Source organism: Phyllobates terribilis, unplaced genomic scaffold (assembly GCF_046119375.1).
Source record: "Phyllobates terribilis strain yellow unplaced genomic scaffold, ASM4611937v1 Scaffold_5__5_contigs__length_657084704, whole genome shotgun sequence".
NCBI lineage: Eukaryota > Metazoa > Chordata > Amphibia > Anura > Dendrobatidae > Phyllobates > Phyllobates terribilis.
In genome coordinates, this window is record NW_027362765.1 from 212,104,224 (window position 1) to 212,124,960 (window position 20,737).

General features: G+C 44.1%; 1 long non-coding RNA gene across 1 annotated transcript; it reads right to left on the minus strand.

The window, feature by feature from the left end:
* Positions 1-1,572: 1,572 nt before the first annotated feature.
* On the minus strand, positions 1,573-20,694 carry LOC141271059 (uncharacterized). Its single transcript, XR_012321815.1, has 3 exons — positions 20,549-20,694; positions 7,144-7,323; positions 1,573-2,841 (listed from the first exon to the last, which is right to left on the minus strand). It is a non-coding gene; the product is annotated as an uncharacterized lncRNA (long non-coding RNA).
* Between the last annotated feature and the right edge of the window lie 43 nt (positions 20,695-20,737).

The following is a 20,737-nucleotide window of genomic DNA, read 5'->3' on the forward strand; positions in this document are numbered from 1 at the left end:
TACGATTCGCTGATTAGTCGCGTGCGGAGAGCGCGACCAATCAGTGATCTTGGCGCTAAAGTTAAACACCGCTGTGCTGATTGGTCGCCGACGCTGTGCGCGACCAATCACCGATTTGGGCGGCACATTTAAATAGCGTCCACGACCAATCAGTACAGCGGTGTTTAAATGTGGAGCCAAGATCGGTGATTGGTCGCGGCCGATATTTAAATTTGGCGCCGAAATCGGTGATTGGTCGCGGGCAGCGCCAGCGACCAATCAGCGTTTTTTAACACAAATGTCCGGACCTTTGTAACACCATGCAGATACTGTGGGGACATCAGTGGCTAGGGTGTGAAGGGAGGACCGGGGAGCGGCGCTGCAGGTCGGGATACTTCTGCTCCGAGCGCCCGCTCATGTCCCGGGTTCTCGGAGCGGAAGTATCCGCACAGGCAGCGCCGCTGACATCCATGCGGCTAGGGCGTGAAGGGAGGACCGGGGAGCGGCGCTGCGGGTCCAATTGGTCGCGGCCGCTATTTAAATGTGCCGCACAAATCGTTGATTGGTCGCGGACTTGGCCCGCGACCAATCACTGATCTTGCGGCCAAAGTTAAACACTACTGTGCTGATTGGTCGCGGACGCTGCCCGCGACCAATCACCGATTTGGGCGCCAAATTTAAATATCGGCCGCGACCAATCACCGATCTTGGCTCCACATTTAAACACCGCTGTGCTGATTGGTCGCGGCCAATATTTAAATTTGGCGCCCAAATCGGTGATTGGTCGCGGGCAGCGCCAGCGACCAATCAGCGATTTTTAACACAAATTTCCGCACCTTTGTAACACCATGCGGATACAGTGGGGACATCAGCGGCTAGGGTGTGAAGGGAGGACCGGGGAGCGGCGCTGCGGGTCGTGATACTTCTGCTGCGAGCGCCCGCTCATGTCCCTGGTTCTTGCAGCGGAAGTATCCGGACAGGCAGCGGCGCTGACATCCAATTGGTCGCGGACGCTATTTAAAATTGCCGCACAAATCGGTGATTGGTCGCTGTCTTGGCCCGCAACCAATGACTGATCTTGGCGCCAAAGTTAAACACTATTGTGCTGATTGGTCCACATTTAAACACCGCTGTGATTGGTCGCGGCCGATATTTAAATTTGGCGCCCAAATCGGTGATTGGTCGCGGGCAGCGTCGGCGACCAATCAGCACAATAGTGTTTAAGTTTTGCGCTAAGATCAGTGATTGGTCGGGTCCGAAGACCGCGACCAATCATCGAATACGGACTAAATACTGATAATGGGGCAGTGACCATAGTGTGCAAATCGCATATGTGCTGGGGAAGGAGTGGGGGGAGGGGGAAGTGGCGCAAAACTGAATTCTTGCCCTGGGTGCTAGAAGACCTAGATGCACCTCTGCCAGGAGTGATTTCACCTTTGCGTTTTTCTTAGCGCACAGGATAAACGTTGATGTGGAAACCCTTTTTCTTAGGGAGAGCTTTGGAATAGACAGCAAAGGGTCTTCACATTGCCAGTGAGATTCAAATTAATGAATTTAATTTGCAATTGTCAGCAGGTAGAGTCTTGTGAGGTGGCTAAGACTCACCATATTTATTAGCTAGAACTACAACCGTTACATGCAACTGAAGAAGAAACCAAAATAGACCATCAGTGATAACACACTTCCCGTGGCCCAACGTAAAAAAAACCTTCTTGCCAGGGAACTCACAGGAAACCAGTATCTTAGTCAGACATTCAATGATGCAAGTTTTGAGTAAAGACTACAGACATAGAAAAGCATATAATTGTTTCTAAATAATAACCAAGCCAGATATAAAATATTAACCATAACAACTCCTCCCTTTTTATTATTTTACAAAACAATTTATTCATCAGCTACTTCCCCATGCTATAAAAGCCTGGAGGGGACGAATCCCATTCACCGACAAATATCTTGCTTGTAAATCTCATCATATATGTTTATAGGAGAAGTAGTATTATATTTTGCAGGCCTTTGATGCTTAACGTTGCATCATTTTTCCCTGATACTGAGTGTTATTTGAGGTAAAACTTGATATTAGATTTTGGAAGGTGACATTTACATAATGAAGCTTAGGATTGAGAGTGGCATCAACCGCTATACACTGCGTAGTAGTGGTAGCAGATCCATTACACTCTGAATAGTCAGCTGTAAAGAAAGGAAACCCTCTGGATTTTATCTGAATACAGCTGCAAGAGGTAAAGTTCGGATAACAGGAGAGGTCGACACGACTGGTTGCCCAAGATATTTCAGTCTGACTTAGAGGAGGACCACTCCTGTTAAACAACAACCATGGCTCAGTCACCCAAGCAGCTACAGTTAGACCTACAGCCTTCTTTTTTTGTTGTTCTTAGTCCAATAGGAAAAACGTTTTTACTTAAGTAAAACATTTCTTTCAGAGTCACTGTAATGGCTAAATAAGGCATAATATTGGAGGATATTGGACTATGGGTACATATTCAACAGTTCTTAGGACGGTCATTAGAGTTCATGTCTTGGAGTAAGACTTGGTGATGCTTTATCAGTTTTTTATCCCAGTTCTCTTTTAGTACTTCATGGAGAGTTAGGGAAAGGGGTACGGTTGCTATCACCATAGTCCATACAAACAGGGTCATCATCTTTGCTGCTGCTGGGGTTCAAGACCTTTTTACAATGGCTTTCGTGGATCCATGTCCTCGCCTTGAAGCTTGACAGAAGTGGCAGTGGTTAACAGCACTTGGAATGGTTCACTGTATCTGGGCTCCAGTGGTCTCCTCATATGTCTCTTTACCACGACCCAGTCTCCTGGTACCAAAGTGTGAATGCCGCTGAGGCAATTGGGGTCTGGGATAGAGGAAAGAACACTATTATGAGTAACAGTCAAATGTTTATGCAACTTCAGAACATATTCAGTGAGAGAACCATAGGAGGCCTGCAGCTGCTGTGGGAAATACAACCCTGTCTTAGGGACACTACCAAACAGTATTTCATATGGGGACAGCTTCGCCCTCCCGCTTGAGGCGGTCCTCACTGAATACAATGCTATGGGCAAACAATCTATCCAGGACAAGCGTGTTTCTTCCATGCACTTTTGGATTTTTAGTTTCAAGGTACTATTGAGGCGTTCCACCTTCCCACTACTTTGTGGATGATAGGGAACATGGAAAGCCTGTTCTATCCCAAGAGTGACCATGATTTGTTTCATTAGTTCCCCAGTAAAGTGGGGTTCCTCTGTCACTTTCTATAGTTTCGGGCACCCCATATCTACAAACCACCTCTCTGATCAATTTTTTAGCAGTAGTTTTTGTGTTTGCTTTAGTCACCGCCCAAGCTTCTGGCCACCCAGAGAAAAGGTCAATGTATACCAGGGCATATTAATTATTACCCACCTTAGGTAGCTGTATGTAGTCCACCTGCAGTCTCTGAAATGGGTAATCTGGTTTAGGTGTGCATTTCCGTGGGACTCGAATAGGCCTACCAGGGTTATGTTTTGCACAAACTAGACATTCTTGAACATACTTTGCAGCCGTATTCGGGAACCCTGGGGCACACCAGTTTTGTAGCACCACTGCACACATAACACCTTTTGAGTTATGCACCAGAGAATGTGCAAGGGCTGCCATCATGGGGAACAGGCAGCGTGAAAGGCAAATACGTTTGTTTACCTGCCATACCCCTGACACTGACTGTACGGCGCCCGCTTTGACCCATGCATTCTGCTCGTGGGGAGGAGCCTGGGTCTGGAAGACCTACAGTAGTTTGAGGTCCACGGCCACTAGGACCGATGCAGGGGAGGTCTCCTTATTTGAAAGTGAGCTTCCTGCACTCCCTGACTCTGGGTCTCCTGGGATTCCTGCACCTGCTATAGCCAGTATCTCTGTCAGAGGTGATTGGCCAAGGCATTACCTACTGCAAGGAGAGTTTGTTCCCGTGTGTGTGCTGACACTTTGACTATAGCTGCCCTTCAGGGACGGGTGAGTGCTGAGTAGCTGCTCTACCGCTTGTGCATTCCTTATAGGTTTGCCAGCAGAGGTCAAGAAATTATGGTTTCGCCAAAGTCATGTACAACACCATAAGCATATTGCGAGTCAGAAAATACATTAATTTCTTTACCTTTTCCCAGATTACACGCTGCAGCGAGTGCTTTAAGCTCCGCCTCTTGCGCAGAGCAGCTGGAGGGGAGTGGTTCATGTATTACTGCCTTACCATTGTGGACTACTGCATACCCGGTGATGAATCGTCCTTGTTTACTGTCCCAAGCTCTGGAACCATCTACAAAGTACTCAGCAGAGGGGTTAGGGGGTGGTACATCAGTAATATTTGCCAAGCCCTTTATTTCAGCTTCCATCAATGCGTGACAATCATGTTCATGTGCCATATCAAACTGAGCTTCCTCATCTGCTAATTTGGAAAACAGGGGCAGGTCTTGGCTCATGGTCCCGTCCTCTTCCCCATCCTGATACTTTCCTCCCTTTTCTAAATCCACTGGAAGTAGTGTAGCTGGATTTAGAACATTACAGCGTTTGATAGTTATATGGAGGGTGTAAAGAGTGAGACTTCATATTTTGTCAACCTTGATGCTGAGAGGTCTGAGCCTGTTGAAGTATTTCAGATACAGCATGATTAACTTGAAGTGTGAGGGGGCTTCCTAACACTATGTCTTCTGTCTTTTTAACAAGTTCTGAAGCAGATGCCACAGCTCTAAAACAAGTAGGAGACCCCATAATGACTGGATCTAGGGTTACAGAGTAATATCCTAGAGGGCGCTGTCTACCACTATGTTCTTGGGTAAGGACATAAACGCAAGTCCAGCCTGTTAGTGGCAGTACAAAGTAAAAAACTTAAAAAGAAAAAAGAGTGGGGTCGCTCACTGGTCTATTCGGGTGCTCTGAAGAAAAAAGTAATCTAAATTGCAAAAAGAACTTCGGCACTCCATACATGAATATATAAGAAATATTGCATATAGACTGATGTCACTTTACAAAATGAAGGTTTTTGCGCATAATTTGGCCAATTTATGTGTGCCCATCAACCATGACAAGGTCATCTTCGTATGATGGGAAACTACGCTACGCTACCACTGGATATGCCACTCTTGGGCTGTAAGCCTGTATGGACAATATGTCTCTGCTTGGGCTTTAAACCTACAATGTATGGGCTGGTAGAGCTAGTTAAAACCACCTGTGAATGAATAGAAGGAATTAGTGGGAGGGACGCATGGTCAGAAAAAAGGCTGTCAAACTTCTAATAGTGTGGTTGATGGGCAGCTGGGCAGCTGGGTAGCGAGGGCAATAAGTTCACTGGGGGACCAAGGCCGATATGTTTCTATTGGCCATACTTGGGAGGGATCTTGTACCTGAACATTATCAACCATTCTAGGAGGTTGAAACTGTACATGACTTGTGGTCCTCATAAGGAACAGAGGCACCCTGGGTGTTATCCCTGGGTGTGAAGACCCACGGGAACTGCAACAATTAACCCCAGGGGTAATCTGATGACCACAATGTCTGCAAGTACATCCCATTGACCCAGCATAAGGCGGGGGTGCTGAAGGGGGTGCAGAATTTACATCAGGTACAGAGACTACAGGGGTCTGAGAGTTTTTCAAACTATCATAGATTACATAGACAGTTCCCGGCCTGGTTTCCTCTGATTTATGTTCACTCATTGAAAGACGTTTTGCTACTTCTAACCACATCCTAGCCTGCTCTAGTTTGTTTTTATTTTTCAACCATCCTTCCCAATTGCAGATATATTCTCCCATTCCTTCTCTTCCAGATTACCCCGCTTTCCCATACCAAATTTCCTCAATGTTATTTCACATCCCTCTACTGCTTCTTTCCCGTTCAGTCTCTCCACTATCTCACATGCTGGAACTTGGGCCACGCCCTTTTGGGTCAGTCAATTCCTTACTGTTGCCAGTCCCCATGACTGCAATCACTGTGCCAGAGTTACCGTAGAACTCTCTTCAGCACACCTAGAGCCTCTTAGATTCTAAATTTGATCCTGTCCCAGTCTCCTCTGAGCCTCAAAAGATTGGTCTTTAAGGAAGTACTAACACCGATTTTCCAGCCCTGTGAGCTAGGGAGATTCTTACACACAACCAAACAAACAACAATACCAAGCCTACTGCTCCAACTACTATTACAATTATTTCTGCATGATCATATAACATTTCCTGAGGTAATCTGCAATTATTAAATAGCTGCCTCTGCAGTTTCTCTATCAATTGGGTTAGTTCCGAGACATAAAAAGGAAGTCACCCAGGTGGCGGCGTAGTGGTGTGTTTTTACTACCCAGTTCAAAGGTTTTCCTTCTACACCTTGTAAAGGCACTGTGGGACAATTGTATCTGCAATAAGTGTTACTTTTTATACTATATGTTTCCCAGTCTGGGTATACAGGCTGAGCAAGAACTTCAACTACTATGATTTTCTCTCTCTTGAGGTTACACAAAACAGAACACAGACACTGAGGACAACGATTCTGATTCATCAAAAACGATTTAACAATACATCAGTCACTCAATGCACACTGCACAATCGCTGATATTAATCCCCCTGCTGTATTCTGACTAAAAACTGCATTCAGTTACCCCTTTCTTGAGGGTGCCCTTATCAATTTAGAGGAGAATTTAATACCCTCAAAGTACTACCTTATCGTGAAGGATTCCTCTGTTATAGGCAATCACACTTCCCTGATCCTCTTACGGACCGATTTTCCTCTCCACCACATGTGAAGGAACACAACTAAAGGGATCCCTTATCAAGCAGAGACCGTAGTCCCTTATTGGTCAATCAAAAATCATTCAGTCCCACATTCAAGGATCCTCATAGTTTACAATATCATACCAGACATTTATGACGTAGACAAAACAAACAACATAAAACAATCCTCCGACTCCTGAAATATACAGGAGAGCTGCGGAGGTGCCTAATCCCGACACACTGGGCAAGGTTGGTTACTGGTCACTTCATTCAATTATCATTCAACCGTTAATTATACATCTAAAAAAACACATTGAAACATAGAACAACAAATTTTGCACATAAAAATTCAATCACTGGCAAGGGTTCAAAAATGATTGTCTTGTTAGGACTGAACAACAGTTAACACTGAATTATTAGTAACTCAAGGGGTTACTTACCGCAGATTTATTCTGTGGTTCCCAGAGAGATCCTTGTTGACGGGTCGAGGAGGTCCGGTTGTGACAATCCCAGGTTTCAGGCACCATGTACTGATGAGGAAACCCTTTTCCTTAGGGAGAGCTTTGGAATAGACAAAGGGTCTTCACATTGCCAGTGAGATCCAAATTAAAATAATTCATCTATGAAGGGAGGGAGACAAATACATGCGACATGTAATTATTAGCAGGTAGAGTCTTGTGAGGCGGCTAAGACTCACCATATTTATTAGCTAGACAAAGCGGAACTACAATCGTTACATGCAACTGAAGAGGAAACCAAAATAGACTATCAGTGATAACACACTTCCTGTGGCCCAATGTAAAACCTTCTTGTCAGGGAACTCACAGAAAACCAGTATCTTAGTCAGACATTCAATGATGCAAGTTTTAAGCAAAGACTACAGACATAGAAAAGCATATAATTGTTTCTAAATAATAATGAAGCCAGATATAAAATATTAACCATAACAATGTGAACCTAGCTTTAAAAGCAATCAAGTAATATTTAATCTAAAATGTTACCAATAAAAACTTCAATCATTCCACAAAAAAATAATCCCCAGTCGGGTCAGTTATCTGTCGATGGAAAAATAAGGAGTTTCCATTTATCACAGAAAAAGCATTATGGCTTCCCAAAAAATCTTAAAAAACCTTGCATTTTTGCCAAAACTGCAGCAAGCATCCAAATAAATGACATTCCTGTGTAGCGTGGCTCCGTAGCCGTGGGAGAGGCACTCATCTCCTTTTACCCCCGGCGCTCTACTTGAAAGTGAGGGTCCTGGCTGGGTGTGTGAAATTGTGCTATGAGGGCAGCACACCCGTGCCGGCTGCATGTAGGCAGTGGCTGGTCAGGACCATAGGTTCCACAGTTCAATAAAGGAGACAGTCGTTCAAACATAGAGTCTTTACTAAACAATAACATGGCAAAGGTCATATACAAGGGATAGCGGGCACAAAGTCTTATAGTCGTTTCCTTTTCGGTATGAAGCATTTTCCCTCACACTGTATCCTTCCTCTGTAGTTCTACTCCAGGGCTTTGCAGACACACTGTTTCGTCTTACCTTGCCACAACCCAGCCTGAAAGCCACAGTCCTGATCAGAGAGTCTCTACACTCGCTCAGCGGTTCCGCATCCTATTTCTTCCACTACTGGCACCCTGGATCTACCGCTCGGGACCCCCACTAGTCTCACAAACTCCGCCTGTTTAGGCTTTTTACATCAACATTGCAAGCTCGGGGTTCATGACTCCGCTATCCCTTCTCCTTTAGTCTCTTCTTCCTATGGATAACCCTTCTGGCAGCACTGCTCACTTGGCACTCCAAATTCGAACCCCCTAACTACAGGAAGCAGTCACTTGCTGTAACACTAAGCCCCTCCCACTACTGGCTAGTCCCAAACATTATCTCTATCTTACCCTAATGTCACTACCTAAACTACAGTCAACTGTATATCCCTAAACTAACTAACTATCTTATACACTATGTCCTACACTATACACCCTATACTGTACATTACTAACATTACTTGTCTTACATTATAACTAACAACACATGACACAATATATACAAAGATGCAGGACATTATTCACATTGACACAATTGTTGTCTTCAGGGGAAGGAACACGACTGCACAGTTCACCATCCTTACATTCCTCCCCTCTTCAACAATGGTCGTCGTCGACTATTGGCGTACCTGGAAGACACCAATGCCAAGCACAACAGCACATATATAATGGTGTATTTTCCTGGGGTATGTAGTGTCCTTTCCCTTGATGGGTCAGCATGACCCTAGTCCCACTAGGCAGGGATCCTAGAACATAGACGTCATGCTCCTGGGTTCGAACCCTTGAGCCACAAGTCTTTTCATTTTTCTGCCCTATCACCTTTCGGGTGCGGCTTTGTATTCTTTCTACCTGCAGGCATTTCCTGCTTGTGATAGTTTCTTGTGGATGTTCAGCCATTTTGCTGTAGCTCAAAGCCAGTCAGTGAAATTCGAACTAGAAATTATCTCTGAGCGGTTTTCTTCTTTACTCTGCACCTACCTTCTGTTTCTTTTTAGGAAGTAGGCAGCATATAATCTAACAGTATGCACTTTATACTTTATTTTGTATTTAGTGGTTTACTTTACTCACTCTGGGATCTTTCCTTTTTTCAGCACACTTTCCCTTTTGTAGGTCATTTTCTGTCTGCACTGCCCTACGGTTCTTTAGAAGGAATGTGAAGCGCTTGACAGCCTTTCAGGGAGCATAGGACCGAGCTGCCATCTTCTAGTCTGTGGTTAGGGCTATCTCTGCTCACGCAGGAACCATTAGGGACTGCGGGTCAAGATCTCAAATTTGCACAGGAATCGGCAGAGTCGGTTGCAGTTTTTTGTTTGTTACCTATTTTTTCGAGTGAGTTGCTACTCTATCATAACAATAGAGCTCAAGTTCTTTGGGCCCGCAGGCAAACACAACTGTGGCCCAACAGTCCATGGGCACAGCAACTTCAACCCGGTTGGGACATTGCATCATCCATTCACCCTGTCCCCAAACATTAGTCCTTGCGACCAGGACACTGTCCTTTTGGGGCAGAGTCTATATCGGACATAGTCCATCATCCCCCCGCCAGTCTCTAGGACAGGGATACAGTCCCTTCATTGTTTTCTTGCCCGCTGGTTGGAATCCAGTCCCAGGCTGAGGGTGTAGGAACCTACAGCGGCTGCAGCGTCTTTGCAATTCAGCATGAGGATGTACAAAAAACACAACCAAACAGGGAAACAGGAAATAACTTCTTGACCGCCTGTGGCTATCAACATACGGGAAAACTGTGGGTCTTTGACCTGCTAAAGCTTGGGGGCCAATGCACACGCATGCAGCCAGCTCCCCCTAGAAGCATTTTAATGTCCATGAGTGTTTTCTCCTCACCTGGTGTCGGTCTTTTCTTTCTCTTCCTCAGGAGAACTTGGGACACCCCTCCTCCTGCTCCCTGGAGCTCGGTTTCCATCTGGGCCACAGGTGAACTGGTGTTGGATAATGTCAGAGCTCCTGACATATAGAAGTGAACCCCCGTCCCCTGGATCACTTGAACCACCGCCAGCTCTTGTGTGGGAGGAAGAGGCCCCAGCAAGCTTCTGATGACCAGAGGTGGTACCCTCGGCTCGGGCAGCCTCTATGATCCTCTCCCAGGCTCTCTCCTCCCCTCAATAGGGTTCATCATGCTCTTTGCCTTCACGGATTACACCAATGGTGAACCTCCATCTTTAAACCCTTGTGTCGGCCGTAAGCCCCTGCAGCCTTCGGGGCAGGTGCTTCATCTTGACTGCCCTCTGGATATAATGGCAGGTCCCGAATTCTTCGATGAGCCTGCGCTGGTCATAGGTGATGACCTCTCCCCGAGAAGCCAGTTCTCGATACCTCTCAGCTAGTGGAGCCACCAACATGTCTCTGACCCAAGTTCTGGCCTGTCTGCTCATCTCTGCCATCCAGCCCAGGCCACTTAGGTAGCTTACTTGCTGCCGAATCCTGGCTCTCCCTTCCTTGGTCCTCAAGAACCCCGAAGGTGTAGGCCTCGTCCTCTCTTTTGGGTCATAAGAACCGCTCCGTTCAGGACTGCAGGACTCCTGCTGATGAGCCAGCCTGCTGTTTTTCACTATCTCTGGACACGCCTTCAAAGGCGTGCTGTTCTCTCACGGACTTACAACTCACGAATGGTGTCACCTCTATCATCTTCCGAGGCCCGTCATGGCCCCTCCTTTCACTGGGTGAAGTCCTCCCCAACTCACCATCCCTTTTTTCGAATGTCCCTGCCCGTTTCCTCTGGCCACACCTTACTGGGCGGATCTTCTTTCCACCTCACACTGCAACAGCAGTCACTCCCCGCTGTAGGCTGGCACTCTTGGTTGTGGCACTCCCCTTTGTAGGCATACCTGATGAAGGGCTAGACACCGCTTTGTGCCATTTTGCCTCTGTTACACCCACAATGGGAGGATCAGTCTCACCGTTTCACGCCACTCACCGCGATCTTGTAGTCCTTGCTCAGTGCCATCTTAGACCACTCAATGTTTGCCATCTTTCCCGTCACTCGAGTTCTCTTTGCACTGCATTTCTCTCTCAGATGCAAGACTCGATCCTGCCGGCTACACCAAGTGTAGTGCAGCTCAGGGCGGTAGCCATGGGCGAGGCACTCATCTCCATTTACGCCCCGGCGCGCTGCATGAAACTGTGGGTCCTGGCTGGCTGTGAGGGCATCATGCCTGTGCAGGCTGCATGTAGCCGATGATATGGGCTGGTCAGCACCATAGGTTCTAAAGTTCAATAAAGGAGACCGTCGTTCAAACATAGAGCCTTTACTGAATGATAACTTGGCAAAGGTCATATACAAGGGATAGCGGGCACAAAGCCTTATGGTCATTTCCTCTACAGTATAAAGCATTTTCCCTTACACTGTATCCTTCCTCTGTAATTCTACTCTAGGGCTTTGCAGACACATGGTTTCATCCTACCTTGCCACAACCCAGCCTGAAAGCAGTCACTTGCCCTAGCATTAATCCCCTCACACTATGGGCTGGTCCCAAACATTAACTCAATCTTACCCTAATGTCACTCCCAAAACCACAGTCAACTATATATCCCTATACTACCTATCTTATGCACTAAATCCTACATTTTACAACATATACTGTACATTACTTATCCTACACTATAAATTACAACACATGACACCATATATACAAAGACGCAGGACATTACTCACGTTGACGCAATTGTTGTCTTCACTGGTAGGAACACAACAGCACAGTCCACCCTTCTTACAGCTGTACCAGAGACAACAATTTATGGAATACGTGACTCCAGAAGCAGCAAGCTCTGCACAATGTATTGTGTACTAAGCTAGCCTATTTGTAATTTTCCAAGCCTGCTTATGTATTTAAGATGCCTTTCGGGTAAAAAGGGTCACAACACATGTAATTTCCAAAATAAAGTTACTTTTGGGGGTTTCTTGCTATTTTGCTCCTAAGAGGCTCTAAAAATGGCACCAGCAAGCCATTTCAGCTGAGTCTGCACTCTAAAAGTCAAATAATACTCCTTCCCTTCCTAGCCCTGCTATATGCCCAAACAATAACTGACCACATATGGGATATTGCCTTGTGCGGGAGAAATTGCATAAAAAATTATTTACCCCCTGTCAAAATGAAAAATTGGGTGCTAAAGCAATATTTAAATGGAAAAAATAAATATATTGAGTAACAAACTCTTTTCTAATACTATCTCTCGTAAAAATAAAAAATATTGTGCTGAAGCGAAAAATAATTTTTCATTTTCATGGCTCATTGTTATAAAATTCTGTGAAGCACATGCGATTTCAAAATGCTCACCACATCCTTAGATGAATTTCTTGAGGAGTGTATTCCAAAATGGGGTCACTTATGTGTGGTTTCTATTCTTTTGGCACCTCATGGACACCTCACGGACTTGCAGTGTACAAAAACAATAGATTCTAATTCAATATGGGGCAATTCTGCGTTCAGTAGAAATTGCCTAACAAATTGCTTGGTTAATTGTCTATTACCTTTTGAGAAAATGAAAAAATTGGGGCTAAAGCAACATTTAGTGATAAACTATGTAATTTATTTTTCCATTCTATTTTTCCTTAATTTCTGTGAAGCAAATGAAGGGTTCACAGACTTTCTGAAAGGGTTTTTAATGCCTTTATTGGGTGCAGTTTTTAAAATGGTATCACTTTTCAGGGTTTTCCAATACATTGGTCCCGGAAACTCACTTCCAATGTGAATAGGTCCTTAAAAAATAGGTTTTGTAAACTTTCTTGAAAAAAAGAAAAATTTCTGCCACACTTTTAAACATTTTAACGTCTTAATAAGGACGTTTGAAAAATGATGCCTATGTAAAGAAGATATATGGTAAACGTTATTTATTGGTTATTTTATGTGGTATGACTACTTGGTTTAAGGGTATGAAAATTCAATGTTTGAAAATTGCTAATTTTTCGTAATTTTTGTAAACTTTCAGATATATTCATAAATAAACACAAAACATATCAACCAAATTCACCACTAACAAAGTACAATGTGTCATAAAAAAACATTCTCAGAATCACTGGGATATGTAGAATCATTCCAAATTCATTTCCCAAAAAAGTTACACGTCAGATTTAAAAAATCTGGCCAGCTCAGGTAGGTGAAAACTGACGACAGCAGGAGGAAGTTAATGGTGTTGTCCAGGTATATAATGTAGATTACCTATTCCATAATCAGATCTTCATTATAAGAGCAGTGGACTACACCACAGATCAGCTCCTGTGGAGGCCTGATGTAAACATTGCACTCTGTTTATTTGGTGGTGGCGGCCAAGAACTGCAGACCAACTCCTATTCATTTGAATAGAAGCTGACCTGCAGAACCCAGGAGCAATCACTAAATAGTGTATGGAGCTGTTCTGTCCTGGCTCTGAACTTATCTGGCTGCCTCAGGAGCTGGTAACAACTGATCTGTAGAGGTTCCAAGTGTTGGCTCCCACTGATCTGATATTAATGACCTATCTAATGAATAGGTCATCAATACCATCTATCAAATTATTTTCTAAACAAACCTTAAAGGGGTTGTCGCACAAAGGACATATATCAGCTATCCACAGCATAGCTAATGAATTTATAATCATTGGTGGATGCTCTGCTGAGAGCTCCACTGATAACTAGAACGGGGTACTTAGCGGTTGTACAATGTGGTAGAATTGAAATGCGATGGTGGTTACTTATGCACGTTACTTCTGCACCCTGCTGTTCCCTTCATTGTCAGTGTAGCTGATGTTTCTGTCAATTCCTTTTGTGCTTTGTAGGAAACCTCTTCACAACAAATTAGCATAATACGACTACATACAGTATATGAGATTGCATAACATATACTGTAAATTCCACAAATAATGTTACTTGTAATGCAGAACCTACCTGTTCCCCAACTTTATACTACAAAATCCTAGAAAACGTACCAAGGACGAGGGTGATATTGTCCCACAAATACAATCACAAAAAAACAGTAACCATTATTCATCTTCTGCACTAGTCACTCTGCTGTATCACAGTCTGATACTGGTTGGACAAAGGGGGTGGTCCCTTTTGCCCCCTAGACAGAGGTGTCCACCAGGAGCAAACACCACTCTTAACTGAATCGGTGTGTGTACAGTGAGACGCTACAGTTAAACTTGACAGTAGAGCAGTTCTGTAGGCCGCAAGTCACTTTAGGCTACAGGTCACTACGGAAGGGCAGGATGATGCACTGGACGAGTTACGGGAGGTGGCAGAGTGACATGATGACGTCATCGAGCCAGGACTTTGATGTACTATGTGTGTCTCGGCACGATGACATCATCACATTGCTGCTATCTGCCAGCAGACCTGCTAGGATCTGGGATCAGATGAGTTTACTATGTGAGGACCAGTGTGGGTGGCCGTTATACAATGTGGGGGCATTATACTGTATAAGGACTACTGAGGTGTCATGATAGTGTGTATACAGGGCTTTGGGATATTATACTGTGTATAGGAGAGCTGAGGGGCCATCATACTGTGTTATAGGTGGCTTTTGGGTATTGTACTGTGCATAGGGGGCTGTGGGCCCATCCTACTGTGTATAGGGAGGCTGAGGACTTTTTGTACATCATACTGTGTGGGTGAGCTGTGTGGGCATTTTACTGTGCATAGGGGAGCTGTAGGGACATCATACTGTGTATAGGGAAGCTGTGGGGCATCCTACCGTGTAAAGGAGAGCTGTACTTGAAGGGGGACTCAGGGGACATTATTACTGTATGTGGGGAGGAGTCAGGCAGCATTATTACTGCATGTTGAGGGGAATCAAGGGACATTATTACTGTACATGGGGGACACAAGCAACGTTATTACTGTATGTGTGGGGACTCAGGGAACATTATTACTGTACGTCATAGGACTCTGGGTACATTATCACTGTACATGGGGAGGACTCAGGCAACATTATTACTCTATGTGGAGGGGAAGCAGGGGACATTATTACTGTACGTGGAAGGCAGAGGACATTAGTTCTGTGCATGGGCAACTCAGGACATTTTTACTATACATGGGTAGGACTAAGAGGAAATTATTACTGTAAGTAGTGGAGACTCAGGGGAAATTATTACTGTACATGAGGGACTAAGGGGACATTATTAAATGTTAAGTGGGCACTTAAGAAGTATTATTGTTATATGGGCACTCAGGGTATTGTTACCATTAAATGGTCACACAAGGAGCATTATTACTTTCTAGTGGACAAAATGTGGGTACTGTTTTCTAGTGCACTTGCACAGGGCATTAATATTTTCTAGGGGGTAATTTTACTATTTAGAGAGCACAAAGGAATAATTTTACTTTGCACAGTCGTGGGCATTATTATATGAGGCACAAAGAGGAACAGTTTTTGTGCCACACAGTAGGTCCAATAACAGGGACAAATACAGCTGCGGGCTCAGCATTGCAATGACAGTATGATGATGAGTGCAGGTTAAGAAAAGATGGGGACAGTGCTGGAAATATGAGAAGTCAAATGTTTCTTTGTTGTAAATTCTGTAGACAAGTCGTGGCTGGAAGAAGTTGTCATGGTGGTCTGATGAAAAAGACTGGAAAAGTAAACGACTCCATCAGATAGGCAAATGGATCCTGGAGGTGCTCCCGTGGCACAGTAGATTCCCAAATCACTGGTAATGTTTCGGATGTTTTGTGCGGTCAGGGATTGAGTAAACCGCAATGGGTTAAACTGGTGGATTTATTTGAAAAAAAGTCATAAATATGACACTAACATACATAATAAGGGGAGGAGGGGTTAAAAATTCACACAACCTGTTTCTGCTCAACAGAACCTTCATCAGGTGTGTATGAAGCCTTATGACTGGCAAACCTTTTATACCTGGTCCTATTACTTGTGGGTGGGGTTACTTTCAAGAGAAATCACCAAGTTAGCTCTTTCTTTATATATAATATTTATACCAGAGTCTAATCAGTGGATGTGCATTAACTTGTATACCCTGAATTTATTCTTTCATTATTAAATAATAAATACTAATCTTACTATAAAGACATTCTCTGCATTGTTTCATTAAACTCCAACAGATAGGGACATACAATGACGTTCTATTTTCTGTAAGAGTAGTGTAGTTGAAAGCATGATTACCTGGTTGGAGCCTCACCCCGATGTGCCCCCCCACCCCTACCTTTGCTGCACCCTTAGCTATAGCTACACCTCTGGACATAGCAGAAAAATGCAATGATGCCAGTGCTATGGTTGCCTTCTGAACAGCTTTAAAGGGGGCGGTCTTCTTTCAGAAGAGGCATAGGTGCCTTCAGAATAGCATAATTAGGAGAATTTATCAATCTGTTATACCAGTGTGGGTAGGAACTAGATCATTCATTTACCTGGTGCAGTATTCCACAGAGGATTTTCTTTCACAGATCTACAACATTTTCATACAACACTGCGCAATGCCAATGATTTCATATAGGGTGTTACCTATGGTTTAATATTATTTAGAATATCTATGTGCCATTTTATAGACTCGATTCACTTGTAGGGTTTTCAAGAATCCAGAAATTTCTGGACAGTCCGCAAAAACAGGTCACTTTTTCCTCTGTATGTAAATAAAAATTGATGCGCCCATGATTTTTTTTTAAGCTGGAGAAACTTGTACAGATTATGACTATAAGGACGGGGTCACGCGGCCATCATTTCTCTCATGCGAGAGAATCGGGTCCATTATGCAAATGATACTTGGCTCAAACTCTGTCAGAGTTTGATCCGAGTGTCAGTGTACAATGCTCCAATTCTCTCGCATGAGAGAATCGCAGCACAGGTGCAGAGATAAAAAATTCTCCATCTCCTCCATTGTCAGCATCCGCAGTAATCAGACTGCACGTGTGTAAGAGGTGATGATACTCCTGAAGAACCCCGGCGTGATGTATCATTAGAGCGAGAAGGCTGCCACCTACTGTCCAGACGGGACTGTGCGGAACCAACAGGAACAGGAAGAGTTGCAGATGGGACGAGTTCAAATGCGAAACCCAGTCAGGTGCCTTTGATGATGAAGCTCCTGAATATAAAGGTTTTGCATGCCAAAACACAGTGGGTTTTGGCGCCAAGAGAGAGAGGTGGAGATGTGGATCGGAGACGACGCTGATGCCAGAGTGACAGGCCTCAGCAAGAATTGTGTTCCAGCAGGGTGCTGACCGGTGGCAGACAGAACCCAAACGTCAACAAGTGAGATCCAGAAACCCGACTACGCCAATCAAGACCCAAGGACCTGACCTACGCTGGTGAAAACCCAGAGCCCAGACTGCGCGGGTCAAGGCCCGAATCTCCATCCTACGCCAGTCCAGATCCAGAGCCCAGATGACGCCAGCCAAGAACCGGAGCCCAGCCCTCTTTTCCTCAGACCCAGGAGACACCCGCCATAGGTCAAGCACCGAAGATTTATAAGGAAACTTCAGCCAGAGGAGGACTCCTGCAGTGATAGAAGGAAGACAAGTGAGCCGGGCCTTCACTCCCAGCACTGACGTACTGTACAGGGGTCGGCCTGGGCTAAGACAACAGGCAAGGTGGGGGTCGGTTGAAGCAAGGGAAGCTCAACGTTCCTTGATAGACTTTAAGAAGAATTGCAGCCTAGCGGGAAAACCTGGTGACCCCGCTAGAGCCATTGTTGCAGGAGCAGCTAGCGTAGTAGCCCTCCCAGGAACGGGTGTGCCACCCCCGTCACAGGGGCACAAGTGTAATCCCTAAGAGACGTCTCTGTCATTCAAATTGAATTCTAAGGCCTGTTTTATGTTCTGTATTGAATAATTTATGTGTGCTTACTATGTTTTATATTGTTTAACTGTTTCCTAACTACTGTAAGCTTCTGCCATATCGGAAGAAATAAATAGTTTGTTGTCTGATTCTGCCTCGTGCTCATCTGTGAGTCGCATTCGGTCACCGGCATAACACTCGGATGACATTCGAGTGCAGTCCGATGTTTCACACTCACCCACAGACTTGTATGGGTGCAAGCGATCAGATTCTCAGATGCACTCACAGCATGCTGTGATTGTTCTCTCATTCCAAATTGGCATGAGAAAATAATCGCTGATCTGCACTGCCCCATAGTGTAACATTGGGCCGAGTGCAATCTGCTTTTTAATCGGATTGCACTAGTCCGATTTATATGCTCATGTGAGCAAGCCCTAATTATCATCATTTTATCCATCACAGATCTTAGTGCATCCAGAATAGTGATATAAAAGGGTTAATATTTAGGACCATTTATAAATATGTTATAGCAGTTTGGGTAGGAAATATCCACGTTTCTGATTCCTGTGTCGATTTCCTGTGTTAATCTGACGCTGGCCATACACATTAGATGGGTTTCGGCCGCACAATGCTTCAGCCGATCATTCAGCCAACAGCCATGACATCCGACACTCACATGCACATGTATAACCCTTGGCAGATTTGCACGTCATCTAGTGTGCTACTGGCTGTCGTGGACCAATTTCTTTTTCCGCATTTGGACCAAAAATGTACATGGAAAAATTCCGAAGCATATGAACAAGGTTGTGGAAGCTCATTCATATGCATAGGATGCTTTTTTTGGTGTGGAATCCATGATAATATCCCATGTGGGAACATGAGGGACTGGTGACTAGTGCTGAGAGCCAATAAACTATGGTAGCAAGCACAGCTCCAAGAATGCTATGTAAGGGTAAGTGCACAGCTTGTCTTTTTTTTTTTTTTAAAGAAGCAATGGTTTTTATCTTTGTTTGAAGCATCTTTTAGGTCATTTCCTGAGTGCTCTTTCAATATTTTTAACCGCTAGCATTTTTCCATTGTTTGGGGCATATTTTTTTACTGTAGTTTACAGACTCTTTTTTTTACCCCTTCACTACCGATGACGTATATTTACGTCATCGGCTGTGTTCTGCCTTTGATGCGGGCTCACATGCTAAGATCCCAAGATCCAACCCTGGTTGTTAACCAATTAAATGCCGCTGTTAATCAGTGACAGCGGCATTTAACACGCGCAAACTGGAAATGCGTCATTGATCATCTGTGCGCTTGTCATGTGATCATGGGGCGCCAATGAGTTGTCATGACAGCCGGGTGTCTGCTCAAGACCCCCGTGCCTGTCATCACGATCTTCCTGTGAATGCCGGCCTGTGATCGTTACTAGTGTTGAGCGAGCATGTTCCATTAACCCTTTCACCGAGTATGCTCAGGCCGAGCTCCGAGTATTTACAGCTGCTCAGTGATAAGGGTAAATCGCTCCCGTGTGCATGATTTGCAACTGTTTGACAGTTTTATTACATGTGAGGAATATCTATTTCTTCTTACACATTCCTCACATGTAATAAAGCTGTCAAACAGTTGCAAATCATGCACACGGGAGCGATTTACCCTTATCACCGAGCAGCTGTAAATACTCGGAGCTCGGCCCGAGTGTACTCGGACAGAACATACTCACTCAACCCTAATCGTTACTATATGCTGTGCATAGCACAGGTGATCAGACAATCACAGCTTCAAGTCTCCCGAGGGGACTATTAAATACAGTAAAAAGATTGAAAAATAAAAAACACAAAAGTTCAAATCCCCGTTAAAAATAAAATAAAAAAATTACACATTTGTTAAAGCAGCGTTCAGAAATGTCCGATCAAAATATAAAAAAAATTTTTTATTGGTAAACGGCGTAAAGAGAAAAAAAAATCAAAACGCCAGAACTATGTTTTTTTTGGTCACCGCAACATTGCCATAAAATGCTATAAAAAAGCGATCAAAACATCATGTCTACCCCAAAATAGTATCAGTAAAAACATAAGTTCAGGGTGCAAAAAACAAGCCTTCACCCAGCCCTAATCTCAAAAAATGAGAACGTAACAGGTCTTGGAAAAAGGCGACAAAAGCAAAATTTTTTTTTTTTTTTTTTTTTTTTTTTACAAATTTCATTTTTTTTTTTCACCACTTATAAAAAAAGAAAAACTATACATGTTTGGTATCTGCGTACTCGTACTGACCTGGAGAATCATAATGGCAGGTCAGTTTTACCATATATTGAACATGGTAAATAAAAAACCCCAAAAAACTTTGTGGAATTGCACTTTTTTTCCCCCAATTTCACGGCATTTGGAATTTCTCCCGTCTTTCAGTACATTATGTGGTAAAATCAATGGTGCAATGGATAAAAGGTGCAGAAAAGCCTTTCACATAGAAATGCTGATTTTCATCCTTTGGAGTGTTTTTTGGGCGTTTTATCAGGTGGGTTTCGGAGCAGACTCCCCTGAATAAACCTTGCCTGCACATAGGCAGCATGTGGTGGTGGTTTAGGTCAGTGTGCTCTTACTTTCTATCTTCAATGATTGAAAGTTGTCAGACTGCACATAGAAATCCCCGACTTCATCATACGTGTGACTGCGCAGTGTGGTTACTCCATTATGCTGCTATATGAGCTGCCTCAATATATTTGTTACAAACTTCCCGCCTTCTCTTTTATTTTCTAAACAAACTTTATTGACACTATGACTTCCCACGT